The sequence below is a fragment of the Anabrus simplex genome, chromosome 2 (assembly GCF_040414725.1).
Source record: "Anabrus simplex isolate iqAnaSimp1 chromosome 2, ASM4041472v1, whole genome shotgun sequence".
Classification (NCBI taxonomy): domain Eukaryota; kingdom Metazoa; phylum Arthropoda; class Insecta; order Orthoptera; family Tettigoniidae; genus Anabrus; species Anabrus simplex.
Window position 1 is genome coordinate 79,114,424 of NC_090266.1, and position 26,356 is coordinate 79,140,779.

Below are 26,356 nucleotides of genomic sequence, written 5' to 3' on the forward strand. Positions count from 1 at the left end.
ACTAATTGTTATTATTGTTATTATTATTAATATAATTAATAATTAATTATAATTATTATTATTATTATTAATAATAATAGTTTAGACCATAACTCAAACCTACTATCCTCTGTTGAACGAATGTAGGTACACTGTTTGAAAAATAAATCGGTTAACATTATTAGTTGGTAAGATATAATTCCGAGAGATATTTGATCGTTCTTGGGCGACAGGAGATTACATTTCATTCCAGAAGACTTCCGCCTATTCCGGGGGAGTTGGTAAGCCTAGGTATCATTCCAGCACCCTGCGAAAGAAAACATATGCCAGTTATTTCCTTAAGACTGGCGTCCTGTGATGTAATTATAATTTTTCCCGATTTGGCCCTTCTTGTTGAAAAAGTAATGCAAATATTGGAGTAAAATACGAGGGCAAATATTGAAGTCTTTACCCCTTTTTTTTTTCAACCCCAGTAATAAACGTACAGGGAAATCAAAATACAGGCAGTGTCCTAAGTACTTTTGACTAATTTTCTACGCGGTCACCGCTGCATTTCAAGCAATTGTCCCATTGCACGACTAGTTTGGAGATGCCCCTGTTGTAGAATTCTTGTTGAGTGCAAAACCACCGCCGAACAGGGGTCTTCGCGCCTGCCAAGAACTACTTCAGAGAACCGAACCCTTGGTGGTGTTAGCAAGGTGCGAGGCCACTCCGACCGCTCATTGTTATTGTGGTCTTCTCGGCCATTGGTGAGCTCACAAACATCGCCACTGCACACTCCACAAAGCGAGAAATTTGTCCTTCAACTCGGCTGCATTTCCCAGAGAAACTCGATGGGTGTTCGCCCTTTTCTGCATAGAAAACAAGTAAAACTCGCTGTTCATACGACGTAAGCGGACAGTGTCTCCATGTCGCGAAGCAGCTGGGTCGGTCTAAGCATTTCCTCTGGCATCGAATGTACATCACGGTTGCTCAGTCACAGCAATATTTTGGCTGAAACAATAAGAGCAACGACTTTTCGATTTGTCCTCGTATTTCTCAAGTAACAGTAATCCAGCCCAGTTTTTTTTTTCCTTCACTGTATGTATGTATAAATTAAAGACAGGAGAATAAGTAAGGATTCAGAGCATAATCTCCGTGCCCAGGGTTTGTACGTTATTCCAAGTTTCAGGGGGTTATAAAATATACAGTACGTTCCGTAGGCATACATGCAGCCTAGACGAATTACAGTACATGGTGATACAATTCAGAAAAAGCTTGGGTGTAAAGGAAACTTCCGACGTGTTCCACATTTCTTTTCTTTAACGCTCTGTGTATCTTACGTGTACCCTGTATTTTTATTTATAGGCAATGGGCGAGTCAAATTTATATTGAAAGTAAGGCGCACTGAAACATTTTGTGCCGTCAGGAGCGAAGATAAACTGAGAGGATTATAACTGCGAACTGGACAGTGACCTAGATAAGGATCCGGAGAAAAGTTGTTGCTTGCCATCTTTGTCTTGAGACAGCACGAACCTCGGGGGAGAGGAAGTGAGAAAACGGTGGTGGTAAGGACACAATAACAGGCTGTTTCTCTACTTTCCGAGACAATCCTGAAGAGTGCTCATTAGCGTCGCAGGTAACTGTTCTGTTGTTGGCTCCTCCGACACTCCTGCCTGTTAACTCAGCACCCACTTTCATAGTCACGTTTCGCTATATGGGACTGGAGATGCGAGGTTTGAATCCCGGCCCTGGTATCCGCTGTCTTGTAATTCGTTTTACCACATGCTGGGTAAGTGTGAATTGTACCCGATTTCAAATCTCTTCCCTCGACACCGAGCGAGTTGGCCATGCGGTTAGGGTCGCGCAGCTGTGAGATTGGAGAAGATATTAGGTTCGAATCCCACCATCTGCAGCCCTGAAGATGGTTTTCCGTGGTTTTCCATTTTCACACCAGGCAAATTGTGGGACTATACCTTAAAGGCCGCTATCTTCCCAATCCTAGCTCTTTCCCACTCTTCCGTCGCCGAAAATTTTCGATGTGTTAGTGCGACATTAAACAAGTAACAAACAAAAAATCTCCCTTTGACCTATACAGTGGTGGCTAAAATAAGCAGTGCTGATGAATTAATGAAACATCGACTATAGACATGTTTTTATTTTAAAATAAGCAATTGTGTATTCTCCAAGGAATCTCGCGATGAATATTAATCAATTTTGCAAGCACTGACATCTACATTTGCATCTAAACTAATTAACCTCTGATTCAAGACGTTTACTTCAGGTCAAAATAATGGCCACTTAACGAAACAGTTCGTTTACTAAGTGTCATTTAAACTGGTTTAACGATAATATTAATCAAAGTCACTAGAACTTGCTTTTACAAAACAGCTTGACATTATCTCAGCTTTTCTTCGGAGGTTGTTTGCCAATCATTTTGGAATTTCTCCCAGTAGTTCGAGATTTATGACTTTCGAACAGTCGGTTCTTTTATTAGTGGTATTGGACGTTCAGCTCTGTGGATCAGTGGTAGTGTGTCGGCCTCGGTATCCCAGGGTCACGAGTTCAAACCAGACAAAGGTAGTTGGAATTTTGAAGGGTGGAAAAGGTCCATTGGACACTCGATGTCGTGCGATGTCGGAAGGTAAAAGATCACTGGTAACACATGTGGTGTTTACCCAGGAGATAACGTCGAATTGAAATGTGTGCACAGAGTATCTGAGGCCATACCACGACCACGACGACGATTTTGTTTTCGTCGCACCGACACAGATAGGTCTTACGGGGACGATGGGATAGGAAGGGCCTAGGAATGGGAAGGAAGCGGCCGTGGCCTTAATTAAGGTACAGCCCCAGCATTTGCCTGGTGTGAAAATGGGAAACCACGGAAAACCATCTTCAGGGCTGCCGACAGTGGGGTTCGAACCTACTATTTCCCGAATACTGGATACTGGCCGCAAGAAAGAAATTGGGGTGGGTATAAGGACCATAGGGTTTAACTACTAGTGTTCATTTCAGGCAGTACCCGGCAGGGGTGGGGTATACAATTTCCCTGTAAGTAAATTGCCCCCTCCCCAAATCTTTTTGTTTGAATTCTGTTGTTATAAAAGGAATGATAAACATTAGTAAGTTATTTCGTTTGAGCACTCCTTAATTGAATATTGTCCTATTGGCTACCTATAGACTCCCTATCCAAGATGTACAGGAGTGGTGTAAACTCGAGCTACTTAGAGCGGTGACAAGGGAGGGGGCTTCCAGTACAGTAAATTATATTTTTGCCGAGGTTTCGAATGGACTTACCAAAGTGAAACATGAGCGGTAGGCTGCAGGTGCGGAGTTTCCACCGCTAGGTAGCTTTATTATTCAAGGTTTGGCGGTCCTGCTATTATTTCTATATTATGTGTATTATTGCTGATATTTTTGTGAAAATATGCGCAGTAAAAAAAACATTAATTTTAGCAGTAATGTATGTGTTTTACATTTTCCTTATTTGATAATGAAAGTTTCCTCTCTTCCTCTCCCCCGGGAAATGAAAATGAAATGGCGTATGGCTTTTATTGCCGGGAGTGTCCGAGGACATGATCGGCTCGCCAGGTGCAGGTCTTTCAATTTGACGTCCGTAGGCGACCTGCGCGTCCTGATGAGGCAGTTTCAGTGAGAAGGAACCTTTGCGATAAAATCGTCGGGGGGGGGGGGGGGACGACGACACACTGCGATTTCGTACCCTAATGTTGAACAACAAGCCCAAAAACGTACATTTTTTAGAAATACCGGTTTCTCCATGTTCATCGACTTGACTATCTGTGTCAATAAATCCTGAATTCGTCATGACATAGAGACGATCAGAAACATTAACTGGGATGTAACATTATAGCCAACATTTCCGAAGACTCTACTGCCTTACGACCATAATGCATTATGACAAAATTACCCCTTTTCTTTAGAAATACCTTCAGTTATGGGTGCGACGCTCATTTTGGCATATACAAAGTTGGTATTCATCACCACGGACAACTTGATGCCCTTGTTCACCCAAGTGCAGTTTATCCCAATATCAGCACAAGCTTACACTGCGATGTAAGGGATGAATGAGAAAACGGGCATTCTTCAGGAACACGAGATCGTAACGTCCATCACTCAAACACCAGCTGTTCATCGTGTGAGGTGCCATAACCCACTGTCGGCAGCCTGAAGAAGATTGTCCGTGGTTTCCTATTTTTACACCAGGCAAATGTTGGCGCTGTACCTTAATTAAGGTCACAGTCTCTTCCTTCCCACTCCTAGCCGTTTCCCATCCTATCGTCGCCATAAAATCTCTCTCTGGCGGAGCGACTTAAAAAAAATAGGCCTATACGTAGTAGACGTGCCACAAAATCCCTGGAAGTGTAGCAGAATTGCTCAGAGATCCCTTTTAGTGCCAAGCGGTGCATTCACGGGATGCATTGACATACTCTTCCCTTCCGATTTCCTCCATAGTCCTATGGTGGACCTTCGGAAGCTTGTTTCTTCATTTGGCAGTTGTTGCAGTTCTTGTAAAGCCGATTATCTTCCGCCAACTGCAGACACACCTTTCAAATGAAACCTAGTCTCAAGTACGTTGATAGGATAGTAAACTTCGCAGGTTCGACCCTTGTCCAATATCGTTTGATTTCATCTGTTGGTCATGAATCATTGCCCGTGAGGAATGAGACAGGATTCGGTAGCTGGCACAATTCCTTTCCTCGCCGCTAGACGTGGGCTTGCTTCATTCCATTCCTGACCCGGTCCAATGACTGGAAACAGACTGTGTATTATTATTAATATGTCCGACTCGTTGGCTGAATGGTCAGCGTATTGGCCTTCGGTTCAGATGGTCCCGGGTTCGATTCCCGGTCGGGCCGGGGATGTAACCTTCATTGGTTAATTCCAGTGGCCCGGGGGCTGGGTGTTTGTGCTGTCCCCAACATCCCTGAAATTCACACACCACACAGAACACTATCCTCCACCACAATAACACGCAGTTGCCTACACATGGCAGATGCCACCCACCGTCATCGGAGGGTCTGTCTTACAAGGGCTGCACTCGGCTAGAAATAGCCACACGAAATTATTATTATTATTATTATTATTATTATTATTATTATTATTATTATTATTATTATTATTATTATTATTATAAATTTCATAAGACTGCCAGTAGATAAAACACTCGCATTATTCAGAGCACAGTACAACATAAATTACCAATTGCGTTGAAAACATTTCCTGTCCTGTGTGCTTTTGTTTGCATATTCATTGCATGTTTTATTGAACTTTTTGCCGTGTTTTGTAACATGTATTCATACGTATTATTGGTAGATGTCTCTATTTGTAACTCGAAGGTCTACTTTATCAAAGTTTTAATTATTTACAAATATTTCTTCATGCTAGAAAATGCTCTGAGCAAATTTTATGTTGAGGCTTTAAGGTCTAGCAGTAGTGTAACAGCGTCTCTGTGAACCTATTGCTGTAGGGCTGCTGAAGACGTAACTGACTGAAAAATAATAATAGTTATTTTGCTTTGCGTCCCGCAGGAGATATTTTACTTGCCAGTAAATCTACCGACACGAGGCTGACTTATTTGAGCACCTTCAAATACCGCCGGACTGAGCCAGGATCGAACCTGCCAAGTTGGGGTCAGAAGGCCAGCGCCTGAAACGTCTGAGCCATTCAGCCCGGCGTAACTAACTGTAGGCTGTTGGCTCATGATACAGGAGCCAAGTGATGTCATGATAAAGACAACCTCTGAGTAATTCTCCCAAGTTTAGATATTCCCAAAATGATTTGTTTTAATTCACATAAACATCTTCGTAGCTGGAATGCCGATGCTTGAACTTACCTCTATAGATTTTTGTCTCATCCCCTCTCAGTCTGGTATTCACTGAAGAATAGAACTGTTTTTAATAGTAAATACTATGTACTAACTTACCGTAAGTATATGCTACATGAAGTTCTGTAAGTAATACATTCGTCGCTGTTGCTAGTTGCTGAGATAAAAGTAAATGGTCATCAGGCCTGCTTGTTTAGTGTTTCCGTAGAATAGAAGAAAAATGCATACAATCGACCGAACCTAATTACGCGTTGGCTTTGTATAAATATTAACGGAGGTCGTAAGTCTTTTCACCAGTTGCGAGGCAGTTCGGTGCAAAACACAATAAATTGTTCTTACAGGCAAATTGTAATTGTTGATGAAAATATATTTGTTCATTTTATACGTTCCATTTATAGTGAAATGCTTTTGAATAAACGGTATTTGTTAAAACTCGTTTAATGTTGTTCAGTGACTCCAAAGGAACCCTTGTAAGGTAAACATCTGAGTTTGGAGAAAATAAACTGCCTGGTGAACCACTTATGTAGAAATTGCAGCACGAAGAATACATTTCTCATTTCCTCGTAAGAATTCCGAAATCATAGCTTTATTCTATGGTCAAATTGCGTAGGTTTGAATGTATTACAAGTGCACAAAAACTGTACCTCCCTGTCTTCTCTCCCCCTCTTCATCCCCTTGCTCGCTTGGTCGCGCCAGTGGATCAATGGACCAGGCTGGCGGGCAATGTCTGGGGTTGGGTCGCGGCGGGAGGGGTAGGGTAGGGTGGGGTGAGCAGCTTGAAATGGCGGGGAGGTACGCAATCGGTGCTGTGCCAGTAGGACCCGGGACTCGGCGCCATCAACATCGCAACATCTTTGCAGTGCTCCTACTGTAAGTAGTGAAAGAGAGTGTACCAGCGTTTACCGCTTAATGATTCGTTGCTCTGTTTTCGTCCAAACATATATCCATCTGTTTAGTTGGTTCAGCTTTCAACAAGAAAGGTTTTGTTTGCGTGTTACATTGATCGCTGCTTTGGTATAGCTCAAATTGATCGCTACCTCTGCCACTGCGCGCGATCCCGGAACATCAACACTTCGCAAATGCAAGTCCTTTTGTTGCGTAGAAGGATTTTCGAAGGGTTACGTGTTCTTATTGAACTATTGCAACACGATGGCGAATTATAATCGATGCGACAGTGATTAGGTCTTTGTGGTACCTAGTTATGTTTTTCCTCTCTTTGCCTTCGATGTTTTTAAGATGGTCTTGGTTCCTTATCTTTTTAGAACTTAAATTGCATTATTGGTTTTTTGTACGATAGGCCATTCATTGTTAATATTTCGATTTCATTCTAGATATCCTGCGGCGCTGGCGCAGATCTTTCTTAGAAGTGTTGCGCAGTACCGGGAATCGCATAACATTGCGTCTTTTTTTTCCACAAATGCTTATATGCATATATAAAGTCTACTGACAATTGTCACCATTAACACAATAATTAGGTCATTTCCCTCCTGTCTTACGCATTTGCTTTTGTTGCTACACACTTTAGAGCTGTTGCACCAGACTTCTCCCTAGTCTGTTAACAGCATGCATTTAGTTTGCAATATCAGGTTTAGTTTCATGTTTTCATTGTCTCACCGCTATTTGTTATACTATTGTTTGTTTCAACATAGTGTCAGACTTAATTGGACCGGTAAGGAAACTGATCTTCCGTGAAATACTTGTGTTTAGTTTTATCTCAGCGTATCACTTGGTGTGTACAATGGTGTATCGTTGTATGCATTCATTGCCGAAGAACAGCAAGAAGTGCGGCCAGTATCCAGTATTCGGGAGATAGTGGGTTCGAGCCCCACTGTCGGCAGCCCTGAAGATGGTTTTCCGTGGTTTCCCATTTTCATACCAGGCAAATGCTGGGGCTGTACCTTAAATAAGGCCACGGCCTCTTCCTTCCCACTCCTAGCCCTTTTCCTGTCCCTCGTTGCCATAAGACCTAACTGCGACGTAAAGCAACTTGCCAAAAAAAAAAAAAAAGTTAGATCGTAGCATCTTTCGGCAGAAGCGCGCTATACCTTCCAGCATATAGCAGTATGGATATAGAAATTGTTTAAAAAAGATATATTCTCAAACACGAGAGGACTTTAAAAGACCGAGGTAAATAGTTCTATTCTGACATAACTGCAGAAAGAGCTAAAGTTGTTTAAGTCTTCATTGTGGGAGTGTACTCCATCGAGTAGAGGTAATGTTGAACAACTCATTATTTACACGAAGGACTCGTACATCTGCTATTCTTAGCTTTCACATAATGAACGTTTTCCATAATTTCATACCGATTCGGTGTTACATTCAGACACGTAGAGGATGAATATTATTTTAGCCCTCTTTCATCTGAATAAGACGTCATGCAGCCACAGTGCGCTCTCCACCTGTTTTTGTTTCGTCTTTAATTAATCGATACGCCGAGCGTGTTCCATGACCTGCCCTTCATGTAGATGAGTTTTTGGAGTGTAGCTGGAGGAAGAAAACTTATTCAAAACTGATCTGTGGATGTACTTGGGAATGTGTCGATTTTTCTTTTAGCAGCGGTCGTTTCTGCTCTTAACGACTTCTCGTTCTCCATGACCTTGCTATCTACCGGATTCATACAGTGAGATGGCGTTTTTGTAATTGATAGTTAAATGCTGATGAATCATGAATGGTTCATTGGGTAGTGCTTCTTGCTGGTCGTTAGCTTTACTGTGTGGGCGGCTCTTAATCTTATGTACATTTCTCGGTTCCACCCCTGTAACTGAAAAATTGTTACAAACTTGTATTACATTTTGACTTCGAGATTATTTCAGAGAATTCATATGCGAGGGTCCTTGGAGGAAAGAATTTCTTTACAAGGCGAAATTCCGACACGTGTGTGTCTTAAAGGACATTTTAATACATTATATGGCAAGATATTGGTTTCAGAATGTATCAAATTGATGAAATAAGCTACCGGGATGAGCGCATGTGGTAGTGAATGTTTTTGGGACGTATTAATAATAATGTTATTGGCTTTACGTCCCACTAACTGCTCTTGTACGCTTTTCGGAGACGCCGAGGCCGAGGTGCCGTAATTTAGTCCCGCACGTGTTCTTTTACGTGCCAGTAAATTTACCGACACGAGGCTGACACATTTGAGCATCTTCAAATAACACCGGACTGAGCCAGGATCGAACCTGCCAAGTTGGGATCAGAAGGCCAGCGCCTCAACCGTCTGAGCCACTCAGACCGGCGTGGGACGTATTAGGTCTTGTGTGATATTGCCATTCAATTGAGACATTTCGCCCACTACTGTGGTTTGTATAGTGAACACCCCCCCCCCCCTCCGCCTCCCAAGCATATTCACAAACAGCTGTCATAGTAGCGTGGACGTCACTGAAGAGGTGTTACTTCCCTTACTGAGCCATAAGGTGCTGTTACTGTTACAGTAACAGTCTGCTAAGCCCACCGAATTGCATGCACCAACTGACCGCATGAGCTATACTTTCACACCATTAATTTTAAGAACTGGTTTTAAAAGGAATCGTGTCACTAGCATCACTCACACCTTCGCTAGTTTAATATTGTCAAAGTCAAGGAGGAGAGTGAAACATATACAAATGAAAATGACAAAACTTGATCTAGCTTATACCAGAAGATTCGATGTACTTGTAAGTACTGTATCTCACTATACATTGCGGAAGATACGTATTCATACAGATGGGTTTATATGGAAACAACATTTTATCAGATTTAATTATGCAAGACAACGTATTTAAGTAATGAACATCTGTTTATTAACATCTCGACTTAAACATATACATATAAAAAATCAACACAAAATGAATCCTTACTAAATAAAAAATTACAACTCATTGGAATATCATTTTTACGTACGACATAAGTATTCATACAAGATCAAACGTATGTTGTTTCTATAAGTAACACCTTCACCAAATCGTTTCTTAATATTTTTTTATGCATTCACTTGTTGTGGATGACTTGTGTAAGCCGTCTTGGCATGAAATGCACCAATTTCCTTGTTATTTCGGAACCATTTGCGTTCCATACTTGTAGTAACACTTCCTTTAACGTTCCTCACTCTTTTCCCCAGCTCGTTCCACCAATGCTCGATTGGATTGAGGTGTGTGGTGTACGATAGAGCACCCAGAGACGGACAATTTCCGCACTATATGTGCGGTCATTATCTTTCTGGAAATAGAAATTGTCCCTAATGCCCAGTTTATCGACAGTAATCTGTCCATAATTCCATCAATGAAAACTAGTTCTCCTACCCCTGAAGCTGACATGCAACCCCATACCATTACTCCACATAATGATTCACAGTAGCCTGGATATGTTTCATGTCCATCTCAGTATTAGGCTTTCTCCAGACCAACATTCGTCCATAGTTGTGAAATATATTAAATTTTACTTTCGTCACTAAATAAACTCGGCCCCAAAATCCATTATATTTTCCTTCATACTCGTTGGCAACCTGCAATCTGGCTACTTGATTTTTCTTACTAATGTAGTAGGACTTGTTCCTGGGGACCCTAGCCTTATACTCCGCGCGATGAAAGATTCTTCTGGTGGTTCTACTTGTGACTTGTTTACCATAGTATTTTTCTACATTGGCTTTTATTTCCGTCGCACTTACCTTCGGATTCTTCATGACTGTTTTCACAACCATCCTTCTTTCTAGAGTCCTCAGTTTGTATGATCGACCTGATCTTTTCCTGTTTACAAGGGTTCTGTTTGTTTTAAATCGCTGTATAACACTTTGGACTGTAGCACGGCTTCTACACACTACATTTGCAATTTTAGAATATGATTTATTTTCATTATGAAGCCGTACCATGATCTCTCTCTCTCTCTCTCTCTCTCTCTCTCAGCAGTCGTAGTTTCCTTGGTCTTACGCCCCATTCGGATAACAATACCAGCTTGTACTGTATACCGCTGCTGTGCACTGCCCATCGATGTCTACCAACAACTTCTGGGCACTGAATAGGGAGAGGGACGTACCCACTGCCTATACAGTTGAAGGAGAAACCAGGTGTATGAATACTTATGTCACTGGGTTAATCCAGACTAATGACGTACTTCGTTATTATTTAGAAACATTTTCCGTGTATTCACGTTGTCGTTTACGATGTTTAGTAATGAAGCATCTCCGTTTATATTTTAGTGAACTGAACTGTGTAAATGAGACAAGTAGTAATTTCGTGTCTATATCAGGCTGTATGAATACTTAATTCCCCCACTGTAGATGGGTCTGAGCAAACTATAGTATGCGCACTTTTTAGTGATAGATTTTTGTACTCGTTGGAGAAGTAAGAAGGGTTCCGTTAATACTGCCAACTGAATGGAAATGAAATCTGAATTGAATCGATAATATGATCGATCGATATAAATTTTACAAACCTTTATTATTTTAAGCAAACAACTGTGTTACACACACAATATATAATACTATATAACATTTCCCGTTGCAAAACGTGTTCCTAGCATGAATTCTATAGTTTGGCTTTGCTGTGTAAACAACAACAGTACGAGTACTTAAAGTGTACGCCAGATGGCGCACAGCGATGATAAGCGATTCTTAGTTTGTGTTTCAAAGGTTGCCAATAAGAATCTCGAAGATAACCGAAGTCGACCGCTTCAGCACTAGGGTGTAAATCTATCACTAAAAAGTGCGCAGATAGTACTTTGGTGAATATCATCAAAACCAGTCGTCAGTTGTTACCAATTCAAACTTCATTACTTGTTCGCTTCGCTGAAAAGATCGCGGTGTTCCCGATAATGAATCAGACCTTCAATACCAGAGTCTCGGTTTTCGACATTTATGCCTAATGCAAGATTACCTCTTTTTTTCTGCGTTGGTGTGTAACATAATCCTGCCCTTCATGAATAGTTCTGAATGTCAAGTTCGTCAATTTCTCGATGTTATAAATGCGTACAGTATGTATATTCTTCTATTATCTTTATTGCTGTTGCTGCAGTAATTCATATTGATTGACTTCGTTTTTCCCGCTCTTCCTATTGTAACCACCTCTCTCTCTCGTTTTCCATTAGAGCTATCAACATTTAGTTACTCTTTTGGTATTATATTATTCAGCTGCTACTTATGTGATTGGAACATCGCAACCTTCTTGTCAGATGAGCTCTCCGAAAATTGGAGCTTGGCCCGGGACTTGACTGGATTACTCTTTGAATTCATTACAGATGGTATTTGGCATTGAAAATGTCTACCGTTGAAGTATTGAAACATTGGTGTGTAATATAAATTTAACGCGGCATAATACACCACAGATGTTTGGTAGTCCTAGAAATTGTCACGAAGTGTCAAAAGTATGAACAGTGAGTGCGTTTGCAGTCGGGTAAGAGAGAAATGATCATGGACACTTACAGTTATGCGAGGCGCACTTTGTTGGAATAGCCTGAAATAAAATTTAATGTATTCCGTGCGTGTGGCATCGTGGTCTGTTCTGCATATGAAGCATGAATGAAGTGAATCATTTGTGCTGTATTTCTGGATAAACTGCAGTATACTGGAGCAATGAGCTGAAAGATATGACGTGACGTGTAACTTAAGATTCGTATTACAGACAACCAGAAATTAGAACCGCTCAGTGTATTCAAAACGGGGCTAATAACAGAACTACCTACTTTTCATAGCGAGTCTATATAAAGCTGGTCTGCTTAAACTAAGAGAGAATTGGTTATATGCCCAGTTTCGTGCAGTTTTCATTGCATCAGTTCGCTGAGACTTGACGAAATACATTATTGCGTAGAAACATAAAACTACGTGCTTGGGAGATGTGTTGTTTGTGCAAAAAATGAGCTAAAACCTTTAAGCCTTTACTCTGCGCTTTGCTTGTTAATTATGACATTTGGAAACTGCTAGCACTACAACTTTCCTGCTACCGTATACCTTCTTACTGGATCTTCCACATCGTTCGCAGGCCTTCATGTGTAGTTTTTACCTATATTCTCAGAAAAGTTTCTTGACCATCTCGGTCTAGTATTTCCATTTGCTTTTATGATGTTGTTCTACTGGCTTCTTGTATTGTATCTGTGGCCTCGCTGATGCCATGCAGTGCTAGCCTCCAGTAGCCCTCGTAACTCCTCATTGCAGCTCTCGGGTAGTTATATAATCTCTATACTAGTTACAGAATCGGTCTACATGTTTGAGATTTCCATTTCGCCAATTGGTGAATTTATTCACTGTTCCTATTTTTGCGTATAAATAAACACTACTTCTGAATTATGATATCGAGGCTTCTCCATCTATTGAGGCAGTACTTATTTCTTAATTTTTTTCAGACTCACGAAAATATCGCCAGTCTGCATGAAATGAGTGAAGATACACATTTTTCCACCAAAAATTTGAGCTACGAGAACATTCGAGTTAACGATAATCATGTTCTCGTCTATTTCGTAGTTGAACACTTTTGAGACAACAAAATGGTATTCAGGTAAAGGTTACAAAGGAAACTGCACGTTGTGCTGAATTAAGTAAAAGTGTGAAGTGTGAAATACACTATCGTAGATATATGCATATTAATGAGCACTGTCGAAGATAGTGTGCAATGCAAAGCGCTTGGCGAGAAGCATCACAATAATTAAGTTGCCAGGGTGACACATTCGCATTTGAGACGCCACGAGTTCGAATCCGCTCTATAATTACATTTTACTTTTACTCCTTGGCAGGGAAGTGTGGGGAAACCCAGTGAGGTTGCATTCACTGCCAATGGACTACACGCCTACATTACACTGCCAACTGGCTACACGGTTGTCCATCCTACGGCGATAGCTCACCAAGGGCAGGCGATTCGGAAGTGATTTATTGGTTTCGTGAAGACAGGAGGCTTAACTAATTCAAAAGCAGCCCGACGGTATGATAGTTCAGAGTACAACTCAATCGGGCAGTGTAGGGAAACTTAACTTGTCGCAGTGGCTCGGTTTCATGCAAGGTGTCTTCCTGCTACGGAAATAAACATTTGCTCTCAGAGACCTATTTTTCAACTTTTGAGAACATCATTCAACTAAAGCTGTTTTACGGGCAGCACTAGAAATGTCTGGAGACGTCGTAATGAGGCATTTTCGAAGTCGCGACTTGTTGCTCAGGAACAAGAGATCATTGATTTGTAGCCTGTAGCGAGTATCGAAGTGCGTTTGCGGAGGGCAACATGCACAGTGATTAGTCACTTATCATATTTTCCAACGAATGTGTATTTTGCTCTGGTTCCCGACGCAATTCAGAATACATGGCTGGAAGTTGACACTCTGGACGTGTATTGTGACCATGATCACAGTATCAAGGCACATGAAACTAGAAGCTCGCTCCTGTATGTGATGCGTAATATTGCCGACAGATGTGCATGAATGTTGTACAGAATCGAACAATTTCAGTTGACGCATACACATCAACAGGCAATGTGGATGACCTGGATTGCAAGACAGGATGAAATCAACCTTCTTGATTGCCCGTCTTGTGGGGCACGCTCGAATCAACTGAGAATGGTTGGGTGGAGACGAAAGTGGCGTCGTTCGAGAACTGGCCCGAACCGCTGCCAGCCACCGAGGACGCCCTGTCGTGTCATACGCGAGAGCTGGCCTTCGACTCGCTCGATCTCTGCTTCAGATTCGATGGGAGTTGGTGGAGAACGAGAGTTCCTATTGGAGCATCGAAAATTACTCTCTTGAAGACTGTAATGAGACAATCAATTAGGTCTTGGGCAATTGCGACAAAAATTAAGAATCGAAGTAAAACCAGAACTCCAGACATCATAATTAGGACTCACGCTTTATGCCATTATCTGTTCGACTGATGAGAGACTTCCCAAGTAAGTTCAATACTAAACAAAACTCAGAAGCCGGGCTGAGTAATTCAGGCGGTAGAGCGCTGGCCTACTGAGCCTAACTTCGCGGGTTCGATCCTGGCTCAGTTCGGTGGTATTTGAAGGTGTTTAAATACGTCAGCCTCGTGTCGATATACTGGCATGTAGAACAACTCCTGTAGGACAAAATACCGGCATTATGCATTATGCCAAAACCGGAAAAGTAGTTAGTGGGACGTAAAAACGATAACATTATTCAAAACTCGCAAAAATATGTAGTAAAACACTGCCGTCAATGTGGTTAATTGGACAAATTTGTCAAAGAGCAAGGAATGCGATTGTTTATTGCGAACGACCGCATGGAAGCAATACGAACAATGAAAACCATACCCGTCTACCTCAGTTCACATTGACTTTCCCATGCAACGAAACTAGTTCCCTACTATTTAGAGGACTTCCACAGTTGTCCTGAAAGCAGTATCTTAATTTATTCGTTTAGATTTTGTTGCTTGGCTACACGGTACGGGTTGAACCTTCATAGTTCTAGCCCTTTCCTATTCCCCGATGCTGAATAGTGCGACGTTAATCCGCTAGCAATAAAAGATCTGTAATGCAGTCTAGCTTAAAAGGGAATATAAATGTGTACCTTTTAATAATAATTATCATTACGTCCTACTAACTACTTATACGGTTTTTAGAGACGCCGAGGTGCCGGAATGTTGTCCCGTAGGAGTCCTTTAACGTGTCAGTAAATCTCCTGATACGAAGCTGACTTATTTGAGCACATTCAAATACCACCGGTCTGAGCCAGGATCGAACCTGCCAGGTTGAGCTGAAAAGGCCAGCGCTCTACCGTCCAAGCTACTCACTCTGGCCCTTTGCAATAATTCCGGCGTGATTTCGTCCAAATGATTGTGGTCTTTTAATGTCACTGTTGTTTTTAAGACTTTTGAAATTCCTCATTATATTATTTTAATCTTTGTATCTGGACAGATTGAGCAGCTCAGGCGGTAGAAAGCTGGCCTTCTGACCCTAAGTTGGCAAGTTTGATCCCGGTTCAGTCTGGTGGTATTTGAAGATGCTCAAATACGCCAGCCTCCGTCGGTAGATTTACCGGCACGTTACAGAACATCCTTTTGGACAGAATTCCGGCATCTCGGCATCTCCGAAAACCCTCAAAGTAGTTAGTGGAATATACAATCGGTAACATTATTATTATTATTATTATTATTATTATTATTATTATTATTATTATTATTATTATTATTATTATTATTATTTTGCACGTTAGAGATATAACTACTGATGAAGCTAACATTAGACATTGCCGCGCTCACATTTTGATACTTATCCACCTGGTGTAAATCAGACGCGGTCACTATAGATTTTTGCAGTTTTGTATATGTCTTTGTGCTTTACTTTCTCAGTTTTAAAATTGAACGAGGGTAAATATTTACCCAGAAATGAGCCTTGGGGAAAATACTAAAGTCAAAATACTAAAGTCAAAATCCTGACTCCATATTAACACATTGATCTGTACAACTGCAACTGTTCAAATTCCGCATCATGGAACATATTTCGACCGTCTTGAGTGGTATAATGCTCAGGTACTCCTGAAAGGGTTCATGGTTGGCAGGTTCAAGGCAAATTCCCTATTCTCGGCCTCATTTGGCCCGTAACATTCACGGATAGCTTCTTCACAAAGATGCTGTGAGTACTCTTAAGGATCTGCGTATAGTACGACAATATTTCCGGCAGTGGCTGTAGATAGCTTGTTCCTACATAACGCTCCACTTAATTCCACCTTGACCGCCCAACTTTTCCAGTTGGTTGGTTGGTTCGTTAATTTATTAGGACACTTCATATATTGTGATCCTCTCGGATTTGGGATCGAGGAAGGTCGTCCAGAAGAACTGCGCCACTTCGGAAATATCACAACCCACTTAAAATATTTTATGCTAACACACTTGCCTATAGTTCACACCGAAGAACCCGTAACCATTTTAAGGACGTATTATTGCATTATTAATGACACAAACCTGATACACTTCGATTGGAAACTAAACTCCTACTGTTGAAGGAAGTGACTTAGTAATTGACTGGTTCCGTAAGTTGTGGTTCAGAAATACGCTTATAAGAATGCCTGCGTATAATCTGATATCCAGTCCAATGTGCAGTTTATCCTTTGATGTGAAGGTATTTATGTTTTCCCACGTATTTTAGGCAGGGAGCTCCCCAACAGAACCATGCCTAAGCTTCCGCCATGACTTAACTTTTCATAGGTCATTCTGCTATCTCCTTCATGTATGGCATACTGCTGACTGCTAAATTAATTGAATCTTAAGAAAGATTCGTTTGATCTGTAGTTCCTCTCTGTCTGCTGGGCGCATGCTGTCCACACTTTCGGTGGTGAAGGTTAATTTGTGAGCGCTGTAACTGGCTTTGTTATAGAGTAAAAGTTCTAATTTTCATATTAAACACGTCTCGGACGTATATTTACCGATATTTTGATTACGTTGAAGTCTAAAATGGTAAATGAAGAAATAGGTTATTGAATGCTAGCTGGTGGTAACAACCAGTTCATAAGTAAATCATTTAAGCTGAGTTTGTATTTTACTTTCAGTTCAAAATAAGCCGTTGGCAATATATTGTGTGCGCTTAACCATGATTTTATATATATGAAGCAGAATGAATGTCTGTCTGTACCTTATAAAATCCATACCGTTCCACCAATTTGAACCAAATTTTGTATTACTTAACTTTTAGGACCCTGCGGGTAACCCCATCTACAAGAAATTTTAACATCCCTCCCCATTGCCTAGATGTAGGCCCTTTAGCACATTAAGATAGGCTAACATAGGCGAAATATTCATTTTGCCGTACAGGGACGGGACAAAGCTCATTTTGAGCCTCACGGCGTGTAGAACAAAACTCGGTAAGGCCCTACGGGCCCCGAAAACCATATTTTAAGGGCCTAAAACCAACCGTTTTGGAGATATTGGCATCACACCCGCTCTAGGAAATGGATGAAGAAATGACTAGCAGTAACCATCAAACGCCAGCTCAAGGATTCTGCAGTAGAATACAGGCCTGGTGTTCGAAGTAGGCACGTGCGTAAATGTAGGCTAAGCACAGGAGAGATTCTGCTACATATATGACTGTCTTGGAAAAAGCACTGTGGGGTAAGTCACCCTTAGGGTTGTGGTTGGAAGTGGGTGGCATATGTAAAAATAATCGAAAATAGTTCGAAACCATAGGTTTCGGGGGTCGCTGAGATGAACAGTGGCACTCCGCATGTTATTTAAGTCTAAGCTCAGTTCCCATCGGCATGGGGGTAAGAAGGGCTAAAAAAGTCCAAAATGGCCCAGTTTATGGATTTATGTATGTGCACCCCAGTGAGCGGAAGTGGAAATGGGATGAAATAAAAACAAAAGTAGTATAAAACGACCAATATTAAAGTAGAATCCATAGTTTTCGGCGTCGCTGAGATGAATAGTGACGCTCCAAGTGGTGTTTAAGTCCAAGTTCACCCGCATCTTTACTGGGGTGAGAAGGGGTGAACAAGAAAATATCCAAAATAACCAAGATTATGGGTGAATGTATGTTCCAGCATAGCTTTCAAACAAACAAAAATGACTGTGGGGGCAGGACTCCCCCAACACCGTGACACTTTGGATGCCGTTTAAGTCATAGTTCAGGCCCAGTCGGAATGGAGGTTGAGAAGGGTTGAAGAAAGGAATGTTGAAAATGACAGAGGCCATGGATGTGTGTGTTATTTTCCAGCATAACTCTCAACTGAAATTGATGCACACATGACTTACTATACTATCTAGAATAAAACATTGCGTGGGGTGGACACCCCTAGCACACCTGGCGGAGGGGATGATACTAAAAATAATCGAAAACGACGAATATTACTGCCGAATCCATAGTTTTCGGGGTCGCTTATATAAATACTGACACTCCGGATGTCGTTTACGTTCAAGTTCAGCACCTATCGGTATGGTGATTCAGAAGGAGTGATAAAGAAAATGTCCATATTCACCGAGATTAAAGTTTACACAGTTTTCGGTGTCGATCGGCTGATTGGTGACAGTTGGAATCGTGTACATCATATCTATAATTCGACGCGTAAATACATTACGTTATAGCTTATTTTTATTATTTGTTTGAAAGGATCAGCTACTTCCCAGACTATCTGGACTACCAGAAGAAAATACTTTAAGGTGAAACAAAATAATCTTAAGCTAGAACGCATAAATTATACACATAACAATATTTAAATTTAAAAATTTACAAGAGAGTTCATAAACAATCAACGTCACAATTAAGAAAACTGAAAAAACCCCACTTAAAATAAGTAATACAAACCCTAAAAGTACAAGGTGTGAAACAGAAAATTACTTAAATTTCAGATGTACGTGTGTACAATATCTTCCAGAATAGCTCTCAACCAAACTTCGTAGAAATAGGAATTACTATCTCGAAAAGATACTGGAGGAGTAAAGCACCTTCTAGCAAACCTAAGGGAGGGAGTAACGTACAAGAATAATAGAAAACGACCATTATTAACGTCGAATCCATAGTTTCCGTGGTCGCTGAGTTATATTGGGGCACTCTGGATGCCGTTTAAGTACCAGTTCAGCTGCGTAGACATGGCGAAAAGTGCTGATGAAGAAAATGTCCATACTTACCGAGATTAGTTTGATTAACGAGAAAGAAAATAATCTATAAGACTTGAAATTAAACACAACAATAACTTCTAAACTACAAAGTAGTTCTAAACCAGTCAATGTCATAATAACGAAATCTACAAAAATTATCATCACACGTAATTAACAGGTAATTAAATGCCCACAGTAAACAATAAAATGCCCGGGCAGCGTCGGGTAATGTAGCTAGTAAATAAATAATGGAAAGCATGTTCATACTTTCGAAGGGACGTCATAATCTGGATACGAACTTAAGAAAAGGATTTCGTGCCGCGTCCGATGTATATCGAGTTGTCTGTAGATACTATATTGAAATGATATCCATTTCGGCTCACGAGTCGTTAATACTGGGTTGTCCGGTAAGTTTACGGTACATATGTACAGTATAAATCAACAATCACCGAGCTCGATAGCTGTAGTCGCTTAAGTGCGGCCAGTATCCAGTATTCGGGAGATAGTAGGTTCGAACCCCACTGTCGGCAGCCCTGAAAATGGTTTTCCGTGGTTGCCCATTTTCACACCAGGCAAATGCTGGGGCTGTACCTTAATTAAGGCCACGGCCGCTTCCTTCCCACTCCTAGCCCTTCCCTGTCCTATCGTCGCCATAAAACCTATCTGTGTCGGTGCGACGTAAAGCAACTAGCAAAAAAAAAAATCAACAATCACCGGGCGAGTTGGCCGTGCGGTTATGGGCGTGCGGCTGTGAGCTTGCATTCGGGAGATAGTAGGTTCGAACCCCACTGTTGGCAGCCCTGAAAGTGCTTTTCTGTGGTTCTCCATTTTCACCCCAGGCAAATTCTGGGGCTGTACCTTCATTAAGGCCACGGCCGCTTCCTTCCCACCCCTAGGCCTTTCCTATCCCATCTTCGCCATAAGACCTATCTGTGTCGGTGCAACGTAAAACAAATCGTGACCGAGCTCGATAGCTGCAGTCGCTTAAGTGCGGCCAGTATCCAGCAATCGGGAGATAGTGGGTTCGAGCCCCACTGTCGGCAACCCTGAAGATGGTTTTGCATGGTTTCCCATTTTTGACACCAGGCAAATGTTGGGGCTGTACCTTAATTAAGCTCACGGCCGCTACCTTTTCAGTTCTAGCCCTATCCCATGCTTGCGTCACTGGAAACCTTCGATGTGTGAGTGCGACGTTAAAACAACTAGAGAAAAAAGAGGTGAGGTGATTTGTAGTTAAGTCTCAGTTTAGTCTGCCGTGATCAGGAAAAGCAGTAAAGGCTGTATGCAGTTATTGAATTTTGAGCGTGGATTAGCAAAATCTATTTTTTGACATACGCTATTCTCTATAATGGGGCGATACCTTGCTGAGACCTGCCAAGATTGACGTCTTTGGAAAGTACTGTTCGTGAATCAGCGGTAATGGTCTGTGCCTGAGCTACTTCCTCACAGAAGACTATCACTTCGGATGTGTACTTCAGCCGTGTAAATGAGCTATGCCGTTACTAGCGAAGAGAAAGGGTGTTCTGCCATTAAAGAAACAGGCCGTATGTATCTTTGGTCACCAACAAGAAGTTCCACATGATTTCGTGAGGGTGGTATTACCTCATCCATCACATTCAGTGGACGCTTCCGTCCGACATACGTGTTTCGGACAGCCGAATTCATTTAACGGAGAATCATTGCCCATTCTTTCAAAAGTGGAAGTTTGACGACATTCAGATTTTGCTGCGTTGCGTCTTCACTCACACCGCTTTTTTTTAAGCTCTTAATTTATTAGGCGAAAACCTGAACAAAACTGCAGATATTCGAACATAATTTGAAGGAACTTGAACAAAGTCTCGTTAATGAGACCTGCACAGCATATTTGATCATAATTATTGATCAACAATTCTTACGAATGTTAGTGATTATAACAATGAGAAATTTCTGCAAGTGCATGCCGCGTTGCCCAGAAAAAAACTCTGATTGATAACCAAGGGGACGCTCCGCTCCTTCGACACCGAAAAACAGAAATGCAGTTTCATCGATGACTAATGTAAGGTGTGTGCCAGTCGGACAAGGAAAAGATAGATGCTTCGTTTTCATCAGCAATGGCATCCTGAATAACATTCCAGTGCGTTGCCTCGAGGTATATGCAGTTTTCAGACCCAAGACTGTTGAGGAGATGTCGATAATGCATTCGAAACCAGTCGCCAGCAAAAGAAAAGAAGAAAATGGACTGGAAGGTGTTTAAACATGACAATGAGAGGACACACTATAATAATAATAATAATAATAATAATAATAATAATAATAATAATAATAATTTATTTTTATTATTATATTATTATATTTATATTTATTATTATTATTTATTTATTTATTTATTATTTATTATTATATTATATTATTATTATATTTATTTTATTATTATTATTATTAATCCTTCGTACTTTTAACATTCTAATCATGTTGAAATATATTTATTTGGATTCCTGAAAGCAAGAAATAGTTGAAGGTGCTCACTGATGTTCAACATAGTGCTGTTGTCGTCAATTACTGATAAAATATATTTCGTACCAGACTAAAATAATTACATTGATATGACATAGGATCATTTGCAATGTTCCTATTTTTACTAGATAATGTCATGTATCGCAGTGGTACATTTTTATATGGTCTACGTTAGGACTGTTCATCTTTTGTGTTTGTCACTATATCCATTTCCAAGACATTTCAGAACAGTAAGAAAACATAACCCAAGAGCACTTAGATTTTTTTCCGTGTACACATATCCGGATTTTCACCTGATAATCGATTTTTCATTTAATTCCTTGGTGGCAAAATTTTGATCAGAGTTCGAGATCGAGTTCATCAAGAACTTTATTCCAACAAGATACGTAAGCATTCACAATCCAAATGGCATTTCCTCTTTTTGCCACTTTGGGTGTCAGATTCGCCACGGATGTCACGTGACTTACGAGAGACATTTTCGTAAACTTTAATCCTGTGTGCCTCACAGTATCTAAATGTAAGGTTCCCGAATTTGACGCCATTTCCTTCCTTCAGGTGTGGATTCCCCGAGATCATCCTGGCTTGCTTCTGATGATACTGGGGGATGATTTCGCCATGGACTAACTGAAGCATACTTTGTTAAAAATTGTGACCACCTTCCTTCTACGAACGTTGCTTACTGTGAGGAATGCCGATGTGGACAACTCTTTGCACTTAACCTGCTGGATTCAGTATTGAAAATTAGTTATCCCGCTTACACAAAGTTGTCTTATTCTTATTAAATCCTATGCGTATGTATCTATGGAATTTTTAATATCCAGATATTTCCTTCTGTTATAATTTTTAAGACGTTGGGAATCTCAGTTTTGTCATCTTATGACCCTCCTTTATGAGCTTAAGCAAGAATGTTGGGTCGATGTCTTACTCCTAGAATAATATCTCAAGGAAGTTTGTTATGTTGCCATAAACCAAAGTAATGGAGAATCTCGGACCACCTGTAAGCAACTCCTAATTCCTAAAATACGGCCACAGTGTCATCAACGAACTAGAGGAGCAACAAGCCCACTTTCTAAATTTGAGTTAATCTTAGCGATGTGCTCAGTCAAGTGATAGAAATTCCTAACATATAGAATAAGCCAAAGTCAGCACTTCTGGAATGAGAACATATTTTAGGCCATAATTGAAATGAGAAAGGAAATTGCAGACCTTGGCAATCTGTCCGCGGTTTGTCCTGTACAAGATCCACAAGCCGTCGTAGAGATTTGAATCAAGGGTGAAGAGGTAAAAGGGCCCTGATTTTGTTTCAGCCACTTGGGAGTAAAACACCATAGCTTTGTTCGTCTAAATTATATTCCAGTGAGGATGAAATGCCTGTAAGGTATACGATTTATAGAAGCAGAGAAACATACACATAATAGAATAATTGTTTGCGTTATGTTTATATTAATCTTGTCACAAAGGATTAAAATAGGAGTCAGAAAACCTGGTCTCTGGAAACCCATTGTTCTGAGTAATTGGTGTAATGAAACGATTTGTCATGAGAGGAAATTTACAGTTTTTAACGACTTTATATATTGTCAGTTCTTGATTACCTAGCATTGATTTTGCTGATAACGCTTCTATATGAATGACGCGACGAACCCACTTAACGTGTGGTGCGACGTACTCGACGTGATGAAGAGTCCTCTTCTGACATCCACCCACCGTGGCACAGGCTCCATCAGTAGTAAATGCTCTACTAATTTTCAGATCGATATTGTAAGTTATGATGAAACCAGTTGGTGAATCACATATAACTTCTGCTTTAGTTTTCACGTATTCTGTCTTGCAAACTAAGAGATTCTCGCAAACTATCCTTAAAACTGAACATTAAAGTGTTTGGCTCTCTTGATACCCATGTGCTTTCCGTTAGGCTACTGTAAATGATAGTTTTGTTCGTTAATTTTTTCTCTTGACTGCATCATTTGAGGGTGAAATTATGCTGTGCTACTGAGCAACCTTATGAGGTGATGAAACCAATTCTTGACTAATGACATCATTTTCAGGTCCAAGTAATTATCATCATCACCATCATCATCATCATCATCATCATCATCTGTATCTGTTATTTCACAAGAAGTAAGCAGTCACAGGCAGCGATTTCTAACCACTGCTTTCTCATGCGAATATTTTCCAGCATTTGACTTTATATTAATCATATTGTGTCATTATTATTCTGGATTTTTCTTTGAGATCCTTTCGGAGTCCACTAGAATTCATGTTTTATTGGGGAGAAAACTTTCCACAAAACAGGTTAAGATTTCTTCCCTTCCAGTTCAGGACATTGCAATCGATGTTGTAGATCTTCCTTTACATACCAGTAGCTTTATACTTACTCCACCTCTTCGAAAACTGGTTAACACTAAAAGTCATCATGAAAATATACTGATGGTGCCAATATTTTTTACGTTGCTTTCAGACGCACCGACACAGATAGGTCTTATGGCGACGATGGGACAGGGAAAGGCTGGGAGTGAAAAGGAAGCGGCCGTGGCGTTAAGGTACAGCCCCAATATTTGCCTAGTGTGAAAATGTGGAACCATGGAAAACCATCTTCAGGGCTGCCGACAGTGGGGTTCGAACCCACTATCTCCCGAATACTAGACACTGGCCGCACTTAAAGAGGCTGCAGCTATCGAGCTCGGTGATGTCAATATCAATAATCTGGCGTATATAAGCTAGCCATTGATAATAATGAAAATTTTAAATTACTTCAAAATTATATATTGTGAGGTTATAAAGTGAAATATTCTCTTCTGACCCAAGAAGCGAAACAGAAATTGTTTTACTTTCTTTCTGAAAGCATAATGTACCAAATACAGTTTTTGTTTTGTTAAAGTGGAGGCTATTTTCTTCTTAATTTCGTCTTAGTTAACATATGACGAGAAAATGTTTTCAAATATGGTCTAATGTTACTTAATCTTGCCTTAATGTCTACAGACTGGAAATCGTAAAGGTTGTATATTGACTCTGGTTTAGCATTAGAAGGGCCAATCGTTTCACAGGACCATTGAGATAGGTATTACAAATGTGTACTGTAATACTTTCAGTTGCAATATATTTGGATCCATTATTGAATCAGTTCCAAGGAGGAAAAGGGAGAAAATATTATTTGAACGTCACAACAACTAAAAGCCTTTAGAATATAAATTTGATCAAGGGCATCTTTTGCCTGTGTGACATGTTGGTAATACTAACTTACTCGCTGTAGTGTTAAGTGCCGATGATGTAGATTTGATGAACTCAGGGGTTCGTAAATGTCTTCCTATAGTCACAATTTACCCAATATACAGTCTCTGTTCACGTAGTTAAGAAGTGGAGGTACTTATTTGTGAATCTTACAAGGAGAGGTCAGACCCTGCGTTCAACCGATTTCAGCGAGTTTCACTGTTTAGGTCAATATGATTTCGTTTTCGAAAAATTGAGGACAAACGTCATGACGCAGGATCCGCTTCGATCCAAGTAGAGGTGATACAACACTAAAAGGCGAACACATTTTACTTGAAGATGTCAGGTCTGCAAGCTAATAATTTCCGAAAAAAATGGTTAATCCCCCGATTCCAATGCATCGCATATATACTTGAAGAGCTACAGCACAGTTAAGCGGAGCGGTGGACGAGTGGTCACCGTGTATGTCTACGAACCTCGACAACGTGAGTTCGAGTCTCGCCATATGTACATTTTTTGTACAAAATTATTATTTCAGGAACGTGAAGATAAAAGTGCGAATAAAAATATTGGGCATACTGCAGTGAACTTTATTTTATATATATATTTCATTTCAGGAGGAGAGGGAGAGAGAGCCAGCAGTAACTGTGAGACCGTATATTAATTTCAGGTAGAAAATAAAGTGTACTGCAGTTTGCGTAATATTTTTGTCCCCATTTTTATCTTCACGTTCCCTCAAATATTTGTTTTATACAAGGAATGTAGCCGCGAAGGGACTCGAACTCGCATCTTCGAGGTTCGCACACAAGTACCGTGACCACTAGGCCACCACTCCGGTTGACTGTGATGTTACTCTCCAAGTATATATGCATTGCATTGGAATCGGGGATTTATCAATTTTTCTGAAATTATTAGGTTGCGGACCTCACATATTTAAGTAAAATTTGTTCGCCTTTTAGTGTTCTGTCATCTCCACTTTGTACGAAGCAGATCCTGCGTCATGACATTTGTCCTCTTTTTTTCTTTCCGAAAACGAAAGCGTATTGACCTAAACTCGTATACACTGCTGAGTGCCCCCTCCCCACAGGTGCATTGAAGGCTCGTCCAAATAGGTTGGACGCAGGGTCTGGCCTATCATTGTAAGGTGTGAAAAAGGATATGAAAAATTCTTCACAATCTTATTACCACTTTTCAGAATACTCTGCTGTATGTCAAACATAAATTGTTTAATTATAGAATTCGAATCTCCTTGGTGAAGTTTTTGAAGATGGCAATCTGTTTTGTCTATTAAGTTTTCAGCCTAGAGGCTAATTGGCTCTCCAGATACCGCCACCACAGGTTACGTGGTTATATTGAAACCG

The 26,356-nt window shown here is 40.6% G+C and overlaps 1 protein-coding gene across 5 annotated transcripts in view; it reads left to right on the forward strand.

Annotated features, from left to right (window-relative positions):
- Snap25 (Synaptosomal-associated protein 25kDa) overlaps positions 1-26,356 on the forward strand; it is a 475,798-nt gene that overhangs the window by 160,144 nt on the left and 289,298 nt on the right. The window contains exon 1 of one of the 5 annotated variants that reach the window (XM_067140192.2): positions 6,581-6,676. The exons of the other annotated variants lie outside the window; for them this stretch is intronic. The gene's annotated coding sequence lies outside the window, so the exon portion shown is untranslated. Of the gene's footprint in view, positions 1-6,580; positions 6,677-26,356 lie in introns of those variants that run through there. 5 annotated transcript variants of the gene reach the window in all.